At 36.8% G+C, this 21,390-nt stretch overlaps 1 long non-coding RNA gene and 2 pseudogenes across 1 annotated transcript; 2 read left to right on the top strand and 1 right to left on the bottom strand.

Annotated features, from left to right (window-relative positions):
- LOC132275462 (endochitinase EP3-like) overlaps positions 1–21,390 on the top strand; it is a 47,621-nt pseudogene that overhangs the window by 21,140 nt on the left and 5,091 nt on the right.
- On the bottom strand, positions 2,640–2,738 carry LOC132283705 (small nucleolar RNA R71; annotated as a pseudogene).
- Positions 15,158–16,984, top strand: LOC132302008 (uncharacterized). Its single transcript, XR_009480711.1, has 2 exons — positions 15,158–15,471; positions 16,703–16,984. It is a non-coding gene; the product is annotated as an uncharacterized LOC132302008 (long non-coding RNA).

Raw genomic sequence — 21,390 nt, 5'->3', positions numbered from 1 at the left:
CCATAGTATATATTGTTTTCCCCCAATTTAGCTCTAATCTAGCATGTGTATAGGGATGGAGACGGATTCACTTCCCTAGTCCTCTTTACTTGTATTTCATCTCCCTTAAACTCTTGCAAACTTTTAATTTATGGACCTTAATTTCATAGCTTAAGTGATAACCAACAAATCCTCTATGAACACTCCTGTCATTCTAAAAAGACTCTAGACAGTTAGGTTGCCATAGATTAACGCAGTCCGAGTGGTTCAACTTACCCGACTAATAGCCCTATTTTACAATGATTCATGCTATTGCGAAGGTTGATTTATAATTGTAATCGACTCAACCGATCACTAGACATCCTCTTGGGGCTAGAGTTAGCCCTAAGCATGCTTTCTATATCTTTATCTTGTGTATTATTGAGGGATTAGTGTTATAATTAATGTTTTGACACCTTGATATATATAGATCTTGTTTAATCAATGATTTGTGTGGTTTAATGCTTCCAATTGATCATTTCATTTTATTCATATGTCTATGTATGCTAGAATTGATGTTCATGTTCTTGTCTCTAGATTTTATGTAGTTAATGCATGTCTATGAGTATTGATGCCATGGATTTAGAGATTGTCAAAACATAGTGCTTAAAGGAATGCTTTTGTGATTCTCTTGATGGTTCATGCTTATCTCTTGATGGATTGTGCCTCTCCCCTAGTTTATTTTCATGCTAGTAGCTTAGATGTAGTGTAGTTGTAGTGTAGTGTTAAATGGGAGGACAATCCATGCTTGTTATTTGATGATCCAAGGTTTTGAATGCAATTAGCATATGTCTCTAATCTTGTGTTGTATTTGGATTGTGAGCCTAATGAAAGGATTAATGACTTGTTTTGATTTATTGTGCCTTTCACATGTTGTTTAGATAATTTATGCTTCATTGCTTAGATATATTATGCCTTTCATATGATGTTTAGACAATACATGCTTAACTAGTCATCCTTACTTGTTGAATCAACCAAATACACACACACCAATATTGCAATACCCTAATTGCCCTTATTAATCACTTGTCAATAATATAGAAATGCATTGCTTAGTGGTGACCTCTAAACCCCAAGACTCTTCTCTCTCTTACTTACTCTTAATTACACTCTTTTGCTATTACTTAGTTTAATTTAGTTGCTCTTTAATCAACCAACCAACCAATTGTTTGATCACTCGACCTACTAGCCCTAATTGTGATTCCACAATCAACTCTGACATTGCTCAATCTCCATAATCCCTTGGGACAATCCCTACTTGCCCTAGCTATATTTTTAGTGAAGGTAGTAGTGGCTTTATAAATGTTACTCTTAGCCCTCGCCTTAATGCACACTCTTAAGCTTATGGTAGGACGGCGACCATAGTTTTGGGTGCCGTTGCCGGGGATTTGTTGATTAGATTTGGCAACATCGGATTTGTGAAATTGATTAGGATTAGTACTCTTTTGATCGTATTTTTATTTTATTTTTATTTCTCTTTTTGGTTACTTATTGTGTTGTTCTTACTTAACTAGGTGCATTGTTGGAGAGGAAGCAAGCAAAGGAGCCATTGAGCATTCAATTCAAGTAAGCAAATAAAGAAAAAATGCTAAAAACTTAAATTTTTTTTGCTAAGCTAAGCTTTAAAATTTGGAGTTGAAGTGCTAAAGAACCTTTGTGAGACTTTCTTTACTCAATTCTTTAGTTAAATCGTCGACCCGCGTGGAGGCTTGTAATTCAATTCTTAAATAAATCGTGAGCCCGCGTGGAGGCTATTTTATTATTCTTTGCACCATCTTTGTTAAAGCATAGGAATATGGGTTAAGTGTTTGTGGAGGGAGTTTCATTGCATTGTTGTGAAGGCATAGTGTTTCTCATTCTTTGTGTTTGTTGTGTTTTGTATTGTGTATGCATGGGCATCGTTCATTGAGACCAACTCTTGCCTCTCTTAATTTGCATCTTGAATCTATCGTTAGAAATCCTAGGGGAAGAGGAAGTTCAAATAGAGCCAATCTTTCAATGGATGACCATAATGATGACTATATTGAGGACATCGGTCATATAGACCAACAAGGTATCCTTCATCCCAATATGCACAATGAAAACATACAAGTACCATTAGGCATGCCTAGGCCATTCATTCACCAACCACCACAACAACAGGGCCAAGTTCCGTATGGAATGCAAAAGCCAATGTATGCTCCACAACCTCCCATCATTAATCAAGGAATTCATAACCAAGGTGTTCATGTTGCACCTCAAGTAGCTAATCCACCTCTTGCTTTGAGAGATCACTATGTGCCTAATGAATACAATGCAGCCACATGCATTCAATTGCCACCATTTAGAGCACATCATTATGAAATTAAAGCACAAACTATTCAAATACTTCCTAACTTTCATGGACTTTCTAGTGAAGAACCTTACAAGCATTTGGATGAGTTTCTTGAAGTATGTTCCACCGTAAAATATATAGACATGCCGGAAGAGGTCTTAAGACTCAAACTTTTTCCATTCACCTTAAAGGACAAAGCAAAATATTGGTTTAACAATTTTAGGCCTTTTTCAATCACTTCTTGGGTGGAAATGTAACAAGAGTTTTTAAAGAAGTACTATCCGGTTTCTAAGACCAATGCCATGAGAACCTCAATTCGAGAATTTTCACATAGGGATGGAGAAACATTTCATGAGGCATGGAAACGCTTCATTGAATTGCTTAGGAAGTGTCCACATCATGACATTCCCAAATGGCAATTAGTTCAATATTTCTTTGAGAGCTTATTGGACAACTATAAGGGTATGGTTGATGCTTCCATGGGTGGCTCTTACATTGATAGGCATGAAGATGACGTGTGGCGTCTTTATGAAAGCATGAGTGAAAACTCTTTGCATAGAACACTATCATCCAAGAATGGTAGAAATTCACAAGGTAGGAAGAGTGTAGGCTTACATCAAGTTGAACATTCAAATGAAATAGCCGCCAAAATGAAGTCTTTAGCTCAAAGGTTTGATCAATTTTTGATTAACCAAAAGTCGGTGAACCAAGTATCTTCCTTTCCTAACCATTCTCATCGTGTATCAAATGAAACTTGTATGACTTGTTTTAGTGTTTTTCATTTTACTTCTCATTGTCCTCATGGACAAGTGCAAAATGAGCCTAATGAGCAAGTCAATGCAACTTTTGTAAACCAAGGGAACAATCCTTATGGTACTCATTACAATCCAAGTTGGAGGAATCATCCTAATTTCTCTTGGAAAAACCAAGGAGAAGGCTTGAACCCTTCCCAAGGCAGTTTCCAAGGGAAATACATTCCACCTCCACTTCAAAACCAAGGATCCCAAGGTTATAGACATTATCAATCACAAGGGAATCAATTTTCTAATTCTCATTTTCCCAACCAATCTTATTCCCAAGGAAACACTAGAAGTCCCGCCTTTGAAGAAAAAGTTTTAAACGCTTTGGGGACTCTTGAGGCTAACACTCAATTACTTTATTCTCACTCTTAATCCATTGCTAAGCTAGAAACCCAAGTAAGGCAAATAGCAAGCACTTTTAATGCAAGAGAGAAGGGAAAAATGCCTATAAATGCCCCACCTAAGCAACAATGTGTTGTGGAAACCCATTCCTCATCAGAAGGGCATACCATTGAATATGTTAATACGGTGACTACCTTGCGGAGTGGTAGAGTTGTGGACAATCAAGTTGAAATATCCAATGAAGAGAGTGAACCGGTGCAACCTCAAGTTGTCACCCATCCCATTTCACATCACATTCCTCCTTTATTGCATACACATGATCTTGCAAATGAGAAAGTTATGAAAAATGTGTTTAAAAAAGAAGTCTTGAAAAATGATGTTAAGAAAGAAGTTTTGTTGAAAAATGATATTAAGAAAGAAGTTTTGTTGAAAAATGATTTGAAAACTTCTTGTGTTGAAGAGAGTTCAAAAGAAAATTTTGAAAAAGTATTTGAACCAAAGGTTCCATTTCCGGATGCCTTAAAATGATCTATTTCAAAAGACAAGCAAAAGGCAAAAACCAATGAAATCATGGAAATGTTTAGGCAAGTGAAAGTTAACCTTCCACTATTGGATGCAATCAATCAAATTTCGGCTTATGCCAAATTCTTGAAAGATTTGTGCACCTAAAAGCAGAAGAACAAGAGCCAAGCACCGAGAAAAGTGGTTTTGACTGAGCAAGTAAGCTCAATTTTGCAACATAACACTCTTCCAAAATTTAAGGACCCCGGTTCACCCACTACATCATGTATCAATGGTGATCATATCATTAATCGAGCACTTCTTGACTTAGGAGCAAATGTTAACCTTCTTTCATATTCGGTCTATGTTAAATTAGGCATAGGTGAATTGAAACCGACGTCGGTAGTTTTGCAACTTGCCGACCGATCCATTAAGAAACCTAGGGGTGTCATTGAGGATGTTTTGATCAAGATTGATATATTCTTCTTCCCGATTGATTTCGCTGTCATAGACACAGAACCGTTCCCAATCCCAAGAACCAAATTCCCGTTATCCTTGGCCGTCCTTTCTTGGCAACCGCTAATGCCAACATAAATTGTAGGACGGGGATAATGAAGATTTCATTTGGCCACATGAAGGTAAAGTTGAATATCTTTAATCCCATACCCAACTCATTTGACAAATATGAAGGAGAGGTCAATGTTGTAGATGAATGTCATGATCTTCAATGCCAAGGAAATGAACTTTTGTGTAAAACCAAAACCTCCAAAGGATCATCTTCAACCTTGCATTCTCAAAGTGTTGTTTCAAATTCTTGCTTTGAAAAGGCATGGAAGCCCAAAGGTTTTGAAGGCATAGACAAAGGATCAAAAGCCTTTTTTGAGCTTGATCCAACAAGTTCTTCAAAGGACCATTTGTTGGGTAGAGTTCAAAGCATCCATCACCCCAACAAGGAGGTGATGCATTATAAGATCTTTAATCCGGGCTAAAAGAGCCTAATGTCTTGCTAGAGATGTTAAAGACTAGCAAAGGCATTCGTAGGGTGTCAAAACCTTATTCCTCCCCCATTTCTATCTTTCATTTCATTTCTTGTGAAGTCTAGATACTTGTTTTTGGTTCATATGCATTTCAAGGAACTTTGGTGAGGATTACATAAGCTTTTGTGTCATAATTGAGCATTTGGCAAAGTTCGATCGATCTCACATTGGAGTTCGATTGATCGAACTGTGGATTACACTCCAACACTCAGAAAATTTTTTGACCTGTAGAAACCTGCATCCAAATCACCTCTTTGTCCCATTGTTCGAACCAACTCCAAGATCGATTAAGAGACCTTCGATTGATCCAACTTCTAAGTTCGATCGATCTCAGGACTCAACACTTATAAAATTTTTGAGCCTACATAAACATGCATATTTCAGCTCTCTATTTGATTATTCGAAACATTCCAAGATCGATCAAGAAGTTCTTCAATTGATCCAACTTTCCAGTTTGATCAATCTCATGTGTCAACACTTCGCCAAAATTTTGAACCAAAAACCTACATATTTTTGCTCTCTGTCTGATCGATCGAACTCTTGTTTCGATCGATCACAAATCTTCATTTCATTATTTTAACTTTAGTTTGACTTTTCAACTTTTCAAAAATCCAAAAATATTTTTATTTTATTCTATTTTCACTCTCATTTTATTTTGTTTCAATTTTCAACAAATTTTCAAAAATATTTTAATTTATTTAGTTTTTGATTAAAAAAAAAAGAAAAAAGAAAAACACCAAAAATCCAAAAATACTTTGAAAGGAGTTCATCAAAATTCGATTGATCACAAACTATTTTCGATCGATCGAACTAGTCGGGAAATATTTTTAAACACAGAACCAAGGGTCTTGAGATTGATCATTTAGATCGATCTCAACAAATCAAACCCTAGCCTCTCATTCCCTTCTACTGCAAATCATCTCCCCTAGCTCAGGCCACTACTCCGGCGAGATCCAAGCACCTTGAATCTCAGTCCATCTTCATCTTCTTCATTTCAGTTCTTCACAAACTCGTTCTCCACTTCTCTCATTCTCTTAAGGTAAGTTCCGACACACCCTCCATGGATTTGAACTATCATGCATCAATAGCTATTTCTAAATGACATAATCGTGTTGCTTTCATGTTAAATCTGTCATTCTCCAAGCTTGAGCATCCATGTCTTTGTATATATATATGTGTATATATGGGTATATGTTTTGGGGATTTTGGTTAGATTTAGATGTTGGGCCATGTTTGGGATGGAATTAGGATTCATTTGTGTTGTTGGAGGGCCCACGAACTCACTAGTGTGGGCCCCATGCTTCAAAAGTCACAGATCTGTGACTATTAGGTTTCATCATCGCACTGTTTGACCGATTGAACAAATTTATGATCGATTGAATATTTGCGATCGATCCAACTCAACCTTCGATCGATCCAAATTTTGTGATCGATCTCATTTCTTTTTATGATCGATCGAATTTCACAGATCTCATATACACACTTCATTCATCTTATCTTATGTTCATGCTACCTTATATATGCCCAATGCCTGTGATATTCCACATTGGATGCATTTCATACTTACATTGTTTGGCATGTTTCATATTCTGCCACTTGCATAGAATCATGTGATGTTTTGTTTTGTCTAACTTATTTGACATACATGTTTCTATATTATGCCTTATATTCTATATATGTTGGCATTAACTCTTGAATTTCTATTTGCATACTATGGCTCACGTCAAGACTGTAGCATGTAGACACCGTCACGGTACCAGACGCAGACTTGATGACGGGGCTAGTCCATCTCATTTCCGTGATCTTAGTCCCGACCACACATAGAGGAGAGTCAGATAGCGGACTGGGGAAACTGTACAGCCCTCTCATACAGAGGAGCCATTACACCCTACTCCACCCCAGTCGCCAGCTCGTCCAGCATTCATTCCATCACCATCTCCACCGCATAGAGGCACTGAGCAGCCAGCTCAGCCGGCCCCACCTATTTAGCCAGCTTATCTACAGTGCGATAGGCTCGCGCCCAGATATGCACACATGACTATCGAGCACGAGTCAGCACTCGACACCGCATTCTTCTCCAGATCGGTGCTGACTCAATCTGCCTATCAGGACATCATTCAGCGGGGCTTCTCAGCTATTCTTGCCCCAGTCAAAGAGCCAATCTACCTATGAGTGGTACGGTTGTTCTACCAGAACCTCCGACCGTCGCCGCGCACTACAGCCGAGCTCATCACTTCTATCGATGGCCATGAGATTACCATTACAGTGGATACTCTGGCCCGTTCGACTCGCTGTCCACATCAGTGCTCGCCAGAGCTTCAGGAGACCTATCCTAGGTTCCACAGGCCTTCTTACGCCGATATGGCAGTTTTTCTTATAGGTCACCATGCCGGTGGCGAGACCTTCGCCACCCGGACATTCTTGCCGGATGACCTATGGTTTACAGATTCGGTGCTCTACCGAAACATATACATGGCAGGACATAAGATTCAGAGGCGGGGCGACTATCTAGCAGCCCTGTACGCCTTCTATACCGGCCACTGGGTGTCTATTCCTGCGCTTATCTGGAGCGTGATGAGGAAGCTCTACGATGAGTACGTCAGCAAAGAGGCACCCGGAAGGGCCAAGTCTCTTCCATTCAGCCACCTCATCACCCAGATTCTCATTGACCAGCGCTATCCCATCCACCCGCAGAAGGACCCCGAGAGAGGTTCCTGTCACTTCCTCAAAAAGGACTAGGACAAGAGCTACAGAGCTATTATCACTCGCCTGTAGATCCATGCCGTACTGGCGGCTGCAGAGCTGGAGTTTGAGGAGGAGGCAGCAGCACAAGTAGCCCCAGCACTAGCAGAGCCAGCAGCAGCAGCTCCCGCAGCAGACGATGCACCAGTCGATCTAGCTGCCAAGCATGATGACATTGATATAGACATTGATTTGGATCATTCAGCGGATGACGCAATTCAGCATTCTCCAGCCGGGTCACATATCCACGAGCAAGAGCAGACCCAGGAGCTATCTTCTGACTCCTCCATACCAGACTTGACCCCTGGCTTCGGAGTGCATCTGCAGACACTCGAGGACGCTGTTGTTGCCATCAGAGCTGACCTTACGGCCCACAGAGCGGAGTTCGCTACCTTTTGCACGGATGTCACAGCTATATTCAGAGATTTATCCAGAGACATTCACGGAGCCAGACCTGCCCGTCCTACCTCATCTTCCTGAGCTCCTAGTCTTTTCTATCTTATGATCCCTCTCTCCTTTTGATATTTTATTATTGTCACTGTATTATTTTTACAGCCGGTCTGTTGGCTTTGATATTTTTGTTGTACCTGCACTTTCTCTATTTTATATATCTATTTTTGCTATGGATGTCATATAATTGTATTCTCATATCTATATGTTTGACTCTATCAGGTGCATCACAGTGACTTCAGTGAGAGAGTGCTACCCAATTTTTAGGACCACCCTTATACCTCTCTCATTTCGTTATTTGTTTATCCCATTTACACTTGCATGTTTACTGTGCACTGATTATCCCATTTTGTTATCTGATAAATTTATCTAAGTGCTAATTTCCAGGATCACAGTTCATTCCAAGTTTGGGGGGCTATACCACCCACTTCGGATACTTCAGTCCCGATCATTCTTGCTTAGTTGTACTGGTATACTCTTTCCTTTGTTCTCTTACACATTTAGGACATTGTGCCATTTAAGTTTGGGGGGAATGGTGCTCTACAGTGATAGTTTTAAATTCAAACTTTTAGCATGACTCGTGTATTTGAGGGATATTTCTATGATTGGTCCATACCTAGCTATGATTTTGATCTTCTGAGGACTATATTGCTTAAAATTTAAAAATTGCTTGACTTGAGAGTCTAATACTCTTTGTATGCTTTATGAATGCCATTTAAGAGTAAATTTTTTGAAAGATTAATATCTTGCTTGTATTTGTGGTCCACATCATCTTGATTTTGTGATTGTTTTGAGATTCACTATAGTCTTCTATACTAGCACAGGCGCACACTAGCATTCATTTGTGGGGTACATACTTTGTTAATTATTGAATTGGTTTTATCCCAATTGAGCTAGTAGTGCATTGAAAGCTTTCATTCTTGATAAAGGTGGATAACAACCCCTTTTCACTAAGTAGCCGGGATTCTAGCCTCATCAAGCACTGAACTTTTTGCGCTGAAAAGTGGAGGACCCAAACTCTAGGTTAATAATTAAACTTGTTTATTCAATAATAAATAAAAAATAAAAAAAAAGCAAAAGTAATAAAAAGTGAGGACTTCTCCCGAAAGATGAAAAGTGGGAAATGATTAGATAGTTGTTGTCTTGATTTGTAGCCTAGTTGATTTGAGTTTGTAAGTCTGTAGGGGTTTTCGAACACCTAGTGCCCTAAAGCCGTCTGGTTTGGGAGTTATTGACCTAACACTCGACCTTATGAATCGCTAGAAAGCTTAATAGATCAATACATTGCACTATGCTTCCATCTTTGATCCTTAAAAAAAAAAAAAATCGAGTGAAAAGAATAAGCGCGCCTAGATGAATTAAGCTTTAATAAAGGTCTACTTTTTGTCTTGATGATCGGTATTAGATTTGTGTGCTAGTTTGAGGGTAAGGATGTGGTTAATTCTTTAGTTGGCTAAAATAGCAGCACATTGATGCCGGTCCACTCAAAAGAATTCTAGAGTTGTTTTGATTTGCATAATCATTTTCTTAATGTGTGGAGGACCATATTTGCTTGCATGATGTTGAGATTTTGGGAGATTCATTGGAAATGGTTGAAAAATTACATACTTGAGGTAGTTTTCTCCCAATGCTTGTTTGCAATATTGTTACCTCTTTTAAAAAAATGAGCTTAATGTTTGTGGGTACCATTTCTAGAAACCCTCACGAGACTTCACTTGTCCACTAGGGGTAACCTAGGGGTTTAAAAGGCTTGTTGCATGTGCTAAGTGCAATCGTGTTCCCTACGAAAGTGGCGTTATCCATTTATTGCTTTCTAGTTATAGTTGTATAGTTGTTCATTTCATTCCTTTACTTTCTGGATCATTGCTAGGGACTAGCAATATTTAAGTTTGGGGGTGTGATGAGCACTGAAAAGTGTGCATTTAAACCCCTTAAGCTTAGGCATTCTAGTACCTTTATCTATCTTACTTTACCGTTTTAGATTGATTTCGTATTATTTCCATTTTCAGGCACTTATCCCGAAAATAAGCTAACTCAGCCAAATAAGAGCTTAATTGAAGCAATTATGGGATTAAACAAAGAATGAGCAAAGTGGAGAAAGAAAGAAACAAAATGAAGCAAAGCAGCAAGTTCGATCGATCCAAGTCTAAGGTTCGATCGATTAAACATTGATCGATCTCAACACTTCAAGATAGATCCAAGCCTTGACCCAAAGCACTTAAGTCCAAAAGTTTGATCGATCCAACATCATTCTTTGATCGATCGAACACCTTTGTCCTTATCCAAATGATTGATCCTATCCATGGCTGTACCACCCACCAACCACTTTTGTCCTTTTCCCATAAATATCTTCCATAAATATCTCGGATTTTTCTTTTTCCAAAAAGCTCAGCTAATTGGATCGATCCAGCTTAAGTTCAATCGATCTTACTTACTTTCGATTGATCTCACTTCCTTCGATCAATCGAACTTCCTATAGTGCGAAAAAGTTAAAATTCCATCTCATTGAAAGTTGTCCTTTATCCAATCATTAGGGAATATTGTGTGCACGACCCCAGCTCATTTTGGGTGTCATTTTGACTTACCTATATAAGGATAAAGATTGCTTTTTTAAAGTGAGCCAATATTATTTTTGATATCATCTCTTGGAGAAGAAGTTTAGAGGAGAAGGAGGCTAGAGACACCATTGGAGATCTTCATCAACAAGGAGCAAACCTCTTCCATGGAGTTAGCCCTTGAGGGTTGGAGCATCCTTACTATGAGTGGCTAGACATCCTCTTGGGGCTAGAGTTAGCCCCAAGCATGCTTTCTATATTTTAATCTTATGTATTATTGAGGGATTAGTGTTGTAATTAATGTTTTGACACCTTAATATATACAGATCTTGTTTAATCAATGATTTGTGTGGTTTAATGCTTCCAATTGATCATTTCATTATATTCATATGTCTATGTATGCTAGAATTGATGTTCATGTTCTTGTCTCTAGATTTTGTGTAGTTGATGCATGTCTATGTGTATTGATGCCATGGATTTAGAGATTATCAAAACATAGTGCTTAAAGGAATGTTTTTTTGATTCTCTTGATGGTTCATGCTTATCTCTTGATGGATTGTGCCTCTCCCCTAGTTTATTTCATGCTAGTAGCTTATATGTAGTGTAGTTGTAGTATAATGTTAAATGAGAGGACAATCCATGCTTGTTGTTTGATGATCCAAGCTTTTGAATGCAATTAGCATATGTCTCTAATCTTGTTTTGTATTTGGATTGTGAGCCTAATGAAAGGATTAATGACTTGTTTTGATTTATTGTGCCTTTTACATGTTGTTTAGACAATATATGCTTCATTGCTTAGATATATTATGCCTTTCACATGATATTTAGACAATACATGCTTAACTAGTCATCCTTACTTGTTGAATCAACCAAATACACACACACCAATATTGCAACACCGTAATTGCCCTCATTAATCACTTGTCAATAATGTGGAAATGCATTGCTTGGTGGTGACCTCTAAACCCCAAGACTCTTCTCTCTCTTACTTACTCTTAATTACACTCTTTTGCTATTACTTAGTTTAATTTAGTTGCTCTTTAATCAACCAACTAACCAATTGTTTGATCACTCGACCTACTAGCCCTAATTGCGATTCCACAATCAACTCCGACATTGCTCAATCCCCATAATCCCTTGGGACGATCCTTACTCGCCCTAGCTATATTTTTAGTGAAGGTAGTAGTGGCTTTATGAATGTAACTCTTGGCTTTCCCCTAAATGCACACTCTTAAGCTTATGGTAGGACGACGGCCACAATATTTGTTTTCAACATGGCTGTTACTTTCAATTAGAAAAGACCTTACTGATCAAAGTCATTCTGGTCGGAATACTCGTCGGATCAATGCCGAAATCTGTGGTGGGTCAGAACTGTTGTTGTGCCCCGAATATGTGCTGTAGCTATTATGGGTACTATAGCAATACCGATGACTATTGCTGCTTAATTTGGTTGCTAGGATAGTCCTTGCTATCTTAGTGGTGTTGTGGTTGCTCATATTGTGACGGATGCATTCTTCAATTCTATCATCGACCAATCCGATGCGAATTGTTCCGGAAAAAGCTTCTACACTAGAGTTGCATTTCTTGAAGCTGCCAATATTTCTTGTCCTAGATATGGCACCTGAGATTGCAGCTTTCGATCTTTGTACATGTCTCATTGGAAACTCAAAGTACATAAGATTTCAATCTCTCTCTCTATCTAGGTAAAATTATGTAGTGTTCAAACTAGAGGGGTTGTAGTACATTATGGGCAGTAAAAGTGCTATTAACATAGACATAGTGCTATGAAATCACCAATTTCATCTTTGTTATAGTAAAATGCATGAAACAACACACACACACACACTAATTATATATAACAAGGCAAATTAATCTTCTAAAGTATTAAATTTCTAGGCAGATACGTAGATATATATATATATATATATACACACACACACACACATGCATTAATGTGTACATAAATACACATTAATTGGTTTTTAACTTTCACGGGTTCAAAACACATATGTACATTTTGGTAGGAGTGTTGGCACAGAAATATGTATGTGCATATATTGGCATATATCCACACAAATTTATTTGTTTATTTTTCCAATAATGGGTGTCCAGGGTTTTCTATCCCGACTAATCCACAAAATTATGTCCATCCGCGAACCCTTAAAGAATTGTTTGCATTTAAAATGAATCGATTCTAAGACTTGATGCTTCATGAGACCCTAAATCGAGTAAAGTCTTTTCCAATTAAGCCAACTCTTTGGGATTAAATCCACACAAAAGTTAATTAGAGCTTTGTTACAGTAAAATTAACATCATAAATGACTGATAGACTTTAATCTTAAAACATAAATATAACAATCAATTAAATCTTTTGTTTGTGCAGACTTTTGCTATATTGAAGAAGTAGATGGTGCCTCTAAGAACTGCTACGATCCAACGAAAACAGAGTATCCATGTGCACCCAACAAGGGTTATTATGGCTGAGGTCCACTTCAGCTATCATGGAACTACAATTATGGTCCAGCCTGGATTGACAACAACTTTGATAGACTAAACAGCCCTGAAATTGTGGCCTCAAATGTTGTTGTGTCGTACAAGACGGCCTTATGGTTTTGGATGAAAAATGTTAACCAAGTCATGGGACATGGGTTCGGAGCAACAATAAAAGTCATCAATGGTGTGTTTGAAATTTATATATATATATATATATATATATATATATATATATATATAATAAAAATTATTTTATGGTCATATGCATTACGTTTTCTAAAGTAGGACTGCAATGTAATTATTGATATTTGATGGATTGGGTTGTACTTTCCAATTTGGTGGTCTAATTGGGAGTATGGTTTTTATACCATTATATTGTAATTTTCTAACTTATCTGGTGTGATTTAATTCTAACCATTAATATCTAACTTTCCATGATAGGAAGAAAGACTTAGCTAGGTATATTTTTTTGTAGAGAGGTCGTCCCCCCCCCCCCCCTATTGTTGTTATATATAACGGTTTTAAAACCCTTATTCAGACCTATCGTATCGACAACTCTCAGAATGGGGTAAAGCGCTCTAATTTTTCAGATCTCTCAAGGGCACTAATGAATTCCCAAAAGGTATCTAAAGTTTAATCTTCTAATCAGGTATGATATCAAAACCTCTCTTTAATTGATGATTAATTTTGATTTCTACAGGTTATTTATTATTTAAACCCAACATGGTGCACTTGAATGTAACGGTGCGAACCCTGAGGCCGTTAAAGCTCGTGTAGACTATTACACCAAATACTGCAATGAAATCGTTGTCAACCTTTCCACTAGTCTCTACTGTTATGTCACATATCAAAGTTCTTATATATATATATATATATATATATTGGGTACGTGAATTGTAAGGAAATAAATAGTAGTCTGAAGTTAATCTGTTTAGGTTCTTATTGATAGTTTCCTGTATTTTGTACCTAACATTAATATTCTCTTAGACTACTTGTACTGATATATGATCTATAAGGGATCAAAATAAATAACATGAATAAAAATGTATCGTTTGGTTCATCCTGTAGCAATAAACTTTTTGCATGCATTTTCAGATTATTCAATGTGCATCAACAAGATGATTAAGAAAAACTAAAATAGAAAGGCTAAAACATAAAATTATTTCACTAAAAACTTAGTTTTGAAAATTTCCACAAAAACATTTTTTGTTTGGAAAAATGTCATGAGTTATGTACATTCTGCTTTTCTCAAAACTATATTTGGTATAAAATACAAGTTATTAGGTTAGACTATGAGGAGGTTAGAATGTGAAACTCACTTCTTATTTGTAAAAATGTCCACAAGGGTTTGACAAAGTCGCATTTGAAAAATAAGTGACCATAGGATTCCAATTCATTGTTACAGAGAACACATAGTGTGGCATTGATGTGGGAGGTACATCTTCTATTGAAGGTTGGATGGCGGTGTTGGATGGCAACCCACAATGTGAATGAGTGTTTTGGGATTGATGGCTTGGTCTAGACTAGGTGAACCCATGGTAGGGTGGGTAGGTGTTGGTTTAGATGTTTCAAGGTTTGGGATATTGAGAATTTTCCTGCATTTGATGGGCATATAACTTTATCTTGGTTTTGTGGATTAATTGGAATGTTGGTTGTGGGGAGTAGTTGAGGTATTAGTGTGCTGATGGCATTTTATTCCTCTTTGGAATATAAAATAAAATAAATCATCCAAATCCTTCTTATTAAAAAGTAAAAGTCTACAACGGTCCACGGACCAAACCATACGCGTATTCAAGAAAATTGCGTGTCAAACTTGAAGAAATAATCCCACGTTTTCCTGGCACATTCCATTGACTACACGTTATAAAATACCTCTATATCAACCTTGCCATTAAACACCACACATTTCTCTTTGAACAGTATATACTTCTTTTCAACATGGTTGCTTTAAATTTCGAAAAGACCATACTCATAATAATTCTGGCCGAAATCCTTGCCAGATTCCGTGGTGGGTCAGGACTGCGGTTGTGCTACAGACCTGTGCTGTAGTGAGCATGGATATTGTGGCGTTGGGGATGCCTATTGCCTCACAAGTTGCCGAGAGGGTCCTTGCTATGTCACACCTAGTAGTTGTGTCTCTGTCGCTTATACTTTGACAGACGCATTCTTTAACGCCATCATTGGCCAAGCCGGTGCAGATTGTGCCGGCAAGAATTATTGTGAGTCTAGAGATTTATTTGCCATGTTTTGATTAAATCCTATTTTGTTGATTCAATGACCTAATTTAGTTTTTGAGTTGGTTGTGTAATGACCATACTATATTGTTTAACATGTATATAAATTAGGGATCGTTTGTATGAAATTATACTTTCGATATTGAAATGAAATTGTCATAGTGTGTAACGAATCGCACATTGAAGATTCGATATTATGAAGGTCATTGTAGACTTGAACTTTAGGACATGGTTTGTGTGGATTCAACCTTATTTGTGCATGTAAATTGATTCCTAGACATTATTTGAGTTTGTATAAGTTTGGTCTAACTTATTGATTTTGCTTAAGTTTTGAACTTTTTATTTTGGAAGGCTTGTAAGGAAAAGAAACATGTGATGGTTAGAGTTTGGCTCTAGTATGGCGACAAGAGTTTCCTTAGTTATATGAAGTGCACCTAGGTACGTAGTACCTTGTGGGAGTAATCGCCTAGAATCACTTATTCATGACCCACTAGGTAGTACCTTGTGGGAGTAATAGTCCAGAATAACTTGCATGGTCAGTAACCAAGTATTCTTAGTCCTTCCACTATTTGACTTGATTTTGCATTCAATTCTAAGTAGCTAATCATGGATCACTTGTAGCTTATGAATTGGTGCTTGCCTTGTGTATTAGGATCTCATTTAGTATACTTGGAATCGTATACTTGCTTCATGTATTTAGATCTCATTTAGTATGCTTGGACTAGTGTACTTGTTTGTGCAATCGAACCTCTTTTAGTGTACTTGAATTCGTATACTTACTTCATGTGTGTAGATTTCATTTAGTATACTTATGCTATGTGTACTTGTTTTATGCACAATTCATTTAGTTTAGTATACTTATGTTGTGTACTTGATTTACGAGATTTCCATATTAAATGTATACTTATGTAAATATGCTTAAACATTGCATGACTTGTCTTAATATGGTTTAGCATACTTGGAAATGTATGCTTATTTGTCGTATAACATGTTTTAACATTGTTTAGTATACTTGAGCATGTATACTTGTATGCCGTAGTTCATTACAATTGCATGAGTAACTTAGGATGATCTCTGAGTCTCACTTATAATATAGACGTTAGGTAGCATGATCCTTTTGAATTGTTTCATGTTAATGTAAAAACATTGTAAAAAGTTAAGTCGATGCATGCTCATTCTCTACGAGTAACTTGTTTACTCACCCCGAAGTTATCAGGTTGTTTTCAGGTACGGATGCCTTTATTTGGGATGCACAACATCACTAGGTCATTTTGATGGATTGAAGTTCTTTTAAGTGTATTCTTGTTCACATGCAAGTGTTAGCATGCTTGATTTTTTACTTTTAAAGTTGAAATAGATAGTTAGGTCAAAAATGTCATTTTTTCCTTGAAACTTGTAAGGTATGCCTAAGCACACTTTTTGACACTTATTTCATGTATAAGATATGTGGCAAAGGGCTAAACTTCATTTGAAATCCATATATATTCATATGTTGAAATTTGCCTTTAATAAGAATAATATGAAAAACTAGGGTTTTATATGTTATTTTTGCACCGGTGCGTGCATTATGTATGAAATACATCATTTGGCATTCATTTACCATATATGAGGTGTGGCTAAGGGCAAAACACCATTTTCTTTTAGGTTTTACATTTTAGTTTCATATATTGCATTTTTTGGCTAAAATAGGATAATCCGAGCCTTTAAGGGTTCAGTTCCAAATTGGGTGGTGCAAAGTATGCATGAGCACCTCCACTAGGACTCATTTAATATGCATGAAGTGTGGCCAAGGGCCAAACGGTCTTTTGATTGCATTTAGGTGTGGTTTTGCATTTTTTACCTTTAAAAGGCATTTTTCCCACATTGGGGTTTGGGTAGGTCATATTTTGCATTGGCGGTATTTTTAAGCCGTAAATCATTGTAGCACATCTTAATAGGTAAGTTATGTCTGCGTGCATGATCGTTTTTGGGCAAAACCTTTTCCTTGGTGATTTGAGTCTCCTTTGGGCTCATTTTGCACTTTTTATGCCAAAAACTATGCATAAGGGCATTTTGGGGTTTTCACATGAAAAATATAGTTTTCTTTTGCATGGTTGGATAGAAAATATGATTTTGGGTTGGGGAAGGGGGTTCTTCTTTGTGTTTTTTTCAAAAAGGCCCAGAAAGGCCTCAAAATCACCTTCAAGTTCAGATTTCTGTTTTGGCTTTTCAGTGGATGAGCGCTCGTCCATGGGGGAAGAGCGCTCATAAATGGGGCAGTGGGCACAGCAAGTTTGTGCCCAATTACGAGCGCTCGTTACTCTTGGATGAGCGCTCGTCCATCCTTCTGTGTGTGTGCGCGCGCTTTGTTTCAGCACTGCTTCTACGACTTTAAGTTGTCGTATCTCCTTCGCTTTAACTCCGAATTAGTCCATTCTTGAGTCTAAATTGACCGCGTCAAAATAAGATTTCTAATGGTACCAATTACAATTTCAGATTCCATTTATAGCTCAAGATATTCAAGTTTTAGTGAGATAGTGTTAGGATTTGGTTCGAACCGGGATGGGGTTTCTCTTCCTTTGATTTCAAGACTTGATATCTTTGTTGTCCGAACTCCGAATCAAGTGATTCTTGAGTCTATCTTTGTTATTTTTTCATTTTCTTTCCAATGGTATGCACGATGGCACCCATTTCAGTTTGGAAAGACCATTTTGCCCTTGATCCATTCCTTGGAGGGTTTTAAAATTCTAACTCCGGTCTTACTTTCGTTGAGTCACGGGACTCCTCAAAAGGCCATTATTGTGTCTTAGGGATGATGTACATCTCTATAGACTTGTTTATATTTAACTTCCACATTTTGGATCCATTTTGGGTCATCACAGGACACATTGGGTTTGTAAAATCCAGGGTCGTCACACATATGGACCCTGAATATTGAATTTAAAACAAAATTTTCATTTTTATTTTTTAAAATTTAAAGTGCCTTACCTTAATTTCTTTCAAGTAGGCCACTTGTTTTGGAACGCAGTGCGGAATAATCTAACTGTGTTGAATTGTTGCCACTTTCAAACAAAATTCAATATTGAATTTAAAACAATATTTTTATTTTTAGTTTTAACCTAAAGTGCCTCTCCTTTTTTTCAAGTAGACCACTTTTTTGAAATGCTGTGTGAAATAATAGAAATAGTATTGAATTGTTGCCCATTTTCAAATAATTAAGTATGATTGCTTGTTTTAAACAGTCTTTATCATTTTCGCTGAACTACAAAAGAAGAAAAAAAAAAAAAAAAATCAGTGAACTATTTCAGATGGGCAGAGGAAAAAGTAAATGACATTTAGGCCCACCAAATTTATAAACATTGACCTAAGTTTACTTACACAAATGTAGTGCGTCCCTCATGCTATTAATCTTTTTCCATGGAAAGAGGAAGAAGAAATAGAAAGCACTTATTACTATTGTATTGGAAGTCAATACAATAATTTTAACTTTCTTATCATCTTACACAGAACCACGGATGGTCGCCAAAGGGACTTTACCTTTTTCAATTGGGAAAACACAAAATATTGTGGTATAGCAACCAATGCATTCCATCACTTTGATGGTCTCCGTCAAAATCCTTATTCACATCATTGTACAAGTTGGGGTTAGGTTAAATTTTATGTGTAGATACAAATTATAAGAAGACTTTGATTTGACTTAATTGTGTCATCTATATGGTAATTAAATATGTCATGTTCATATTTGAGTTGTCAATCCATTTATAATTTGTTTAACTAAATATGTTAGATATACATGTTCTGTTTGTATTAAAATGATCTGTTTAGCTAAATGTGTTGAATAATTTTAATGTAATCAAACTGGAATAATTGAGTAAGAATAAAGGAAAAGTACAATAAATCCCCCTCGATTATTGGTCTTTTTTAGTAAACCCCCTTGTCTAATTTTTATATCAAAGAACCCCCTCCAACTATTTGAGGAGGTTAAAAGAGTGGATGTTTGGACCAAAATGACCTAATTGCTAACATCTACTCTTTTACCCCCTCGAATAGTTGGAGGGGATTCTTTGGTAAAAAATTAGACAATGAGAGTTTAATAAAAAAGACCCATAGTCAAGAAGGGCTTATTGTACTTTGCTCTAAAAATAATTAAGCAATTATATTGATAACAATTATTTATCCATTAGATAATTATGTGTCAATGGGTCATTTTGTAAACTAACACGGTGATTTATCATTCTTAAATTGGAGTGCAACTGTTCTCATGTGTTGGTGTTAGGTTGAATTGCTTAATAAATTGATTTGAATTCAGTCATGAGACAATTGACTAGCCAATAAGAGTTTGAGCCCATGTAACATCCCACTCCTAGCCTAACATTTTAGAGCTAAGCAGGAGAAAGAAATTAGTGCGTAGGTTGTAAAGGGTACTTTGACCACTCTAAAAGAGTATAAGGAGAGGCACCCTTTATTTATGTAAATGGGGTTATAGACTTTCTCTCTATATATAGATATATGTATAGTTTTACACTCTACTCATGGCTTAGAGATCTCAGGTTATAATATGAGTGATTTCTCTAGGTATTGAATATTGATGGAACAAGGAGGAGGAGGAAGAAGGTGGTCTAAGGAATATGAGATCTAAGCAAGGAAGGGCTTAGAGTTCCTACAATCTATAAGTGTGTTTGAAAAACTAAGGCTTTGTTTGGATGGGAAGATTTGAGGGGATTTGGAAAGAAAAGAAAGGAAAGGATAAGGAGTGTTGTGTTTGGATGGAATGATTTGAAGGGAAAAGAAATTATTTGGAAGGATTTGGAGGGATATATCCTCTAAATCCTTCATTTGGAATCCCTCCAAAATTGACAAGATTTGGAGGGATTTGAAGAGAAATTGAGCAAATTACCAAAGCAGCCTTGAGAGAAGGAGCAAGCTTGAACAGCGGGTAGAGGTAAAACAGGGTATAAGACCTTTGCCGGAAACTATATGAACGGCAGCTTCTGAGAAATGAGTATTATGAAGGGGCTTGGATCGGAGAGCAGAGGACCAAAAATGGGTTTGAAATATGGGTTTTGAACTTCTGATTCTTGAGTGGCAGAGAGAGAGAGAGGAATATATATATATATATATATATATATATTCCTCTTTGTCTGTATATATATATATATATATATATATATCTTTGCAGAAAGAGAGTAGAGAGAGAGCAGACAAAGAGGAATATATATATATATATATATATATATATATATATATATATACATAGTTACTGAGAGAGAGAAATATTCATATATATATATATATATATATATATATAGCAGTTGCAGAGAGAGAGAGAGAGAGAGGGAGTCTCGAAATCTAACCCTCTCTTTTCAACCACATAGACAAGATGGGAATAGGAATACTAGAGCTGCACTTATTAAAAAGTCACTTGGATACCTTGTGAAATAGCTCTCTGTAGATCGCAAAGATGGAAAACATGACCTAAAAGGTATCTGGATGCATGTAAGGGAAGGGATGAGGTGCCGGAATGATTGGGGAGGCTGAAATGATTTGCCCTAAAAAAAAAAGAGGGGGGGGGGGGGGGGGGGTAAAATGGTAAATTGTTCATTCCTTTCTTTTATTTCCTATTAATCCAAACAAGAATATTATCCATTCCTTTCTTTTCTCTCATACCCATCCAAACATGAATATTATTATATCTATCATTTCATTTCATTTCATTTCTTTTCTCTCGTAATCCTTTCGTTTCTTTTCTCTCCTGTGTATCCAAACGAAGCCTAAATGACACTATTAGCACCACAAACTAAAGAAAGGACACTTAACAAAGTCAAGTTCATTCCCAGACTTGTCCCCACTACTTTCTCCATTTGGTACAGCTTTTTTTATAAAAAAAAAAAAAAAAATTCAATAAATAATATTTTGTACAGTTGC

This window comes from Cornus florida, unplaced genomic scaffold (genome assembly GCF_030987335.1).
Source record: "Cornus florida cultivar Cherokee Brave unplaced genomic scaffold, ASM3098733v1 CherokeeBrave_3.0.0_Hap2_Chr01, whole genome shotgun sequence".
Taxonomy (NCBI): Eukaryota; Viridiplantae; Streptophyta; class Magnoliopsida; order Cornales; family Cornaceae; genus Cornus; species Cornus florida.
Note: the sequence above shows the minus strand (reverse complement) of the source record. Positions and strands in the feature narration are given on the sequence as shown.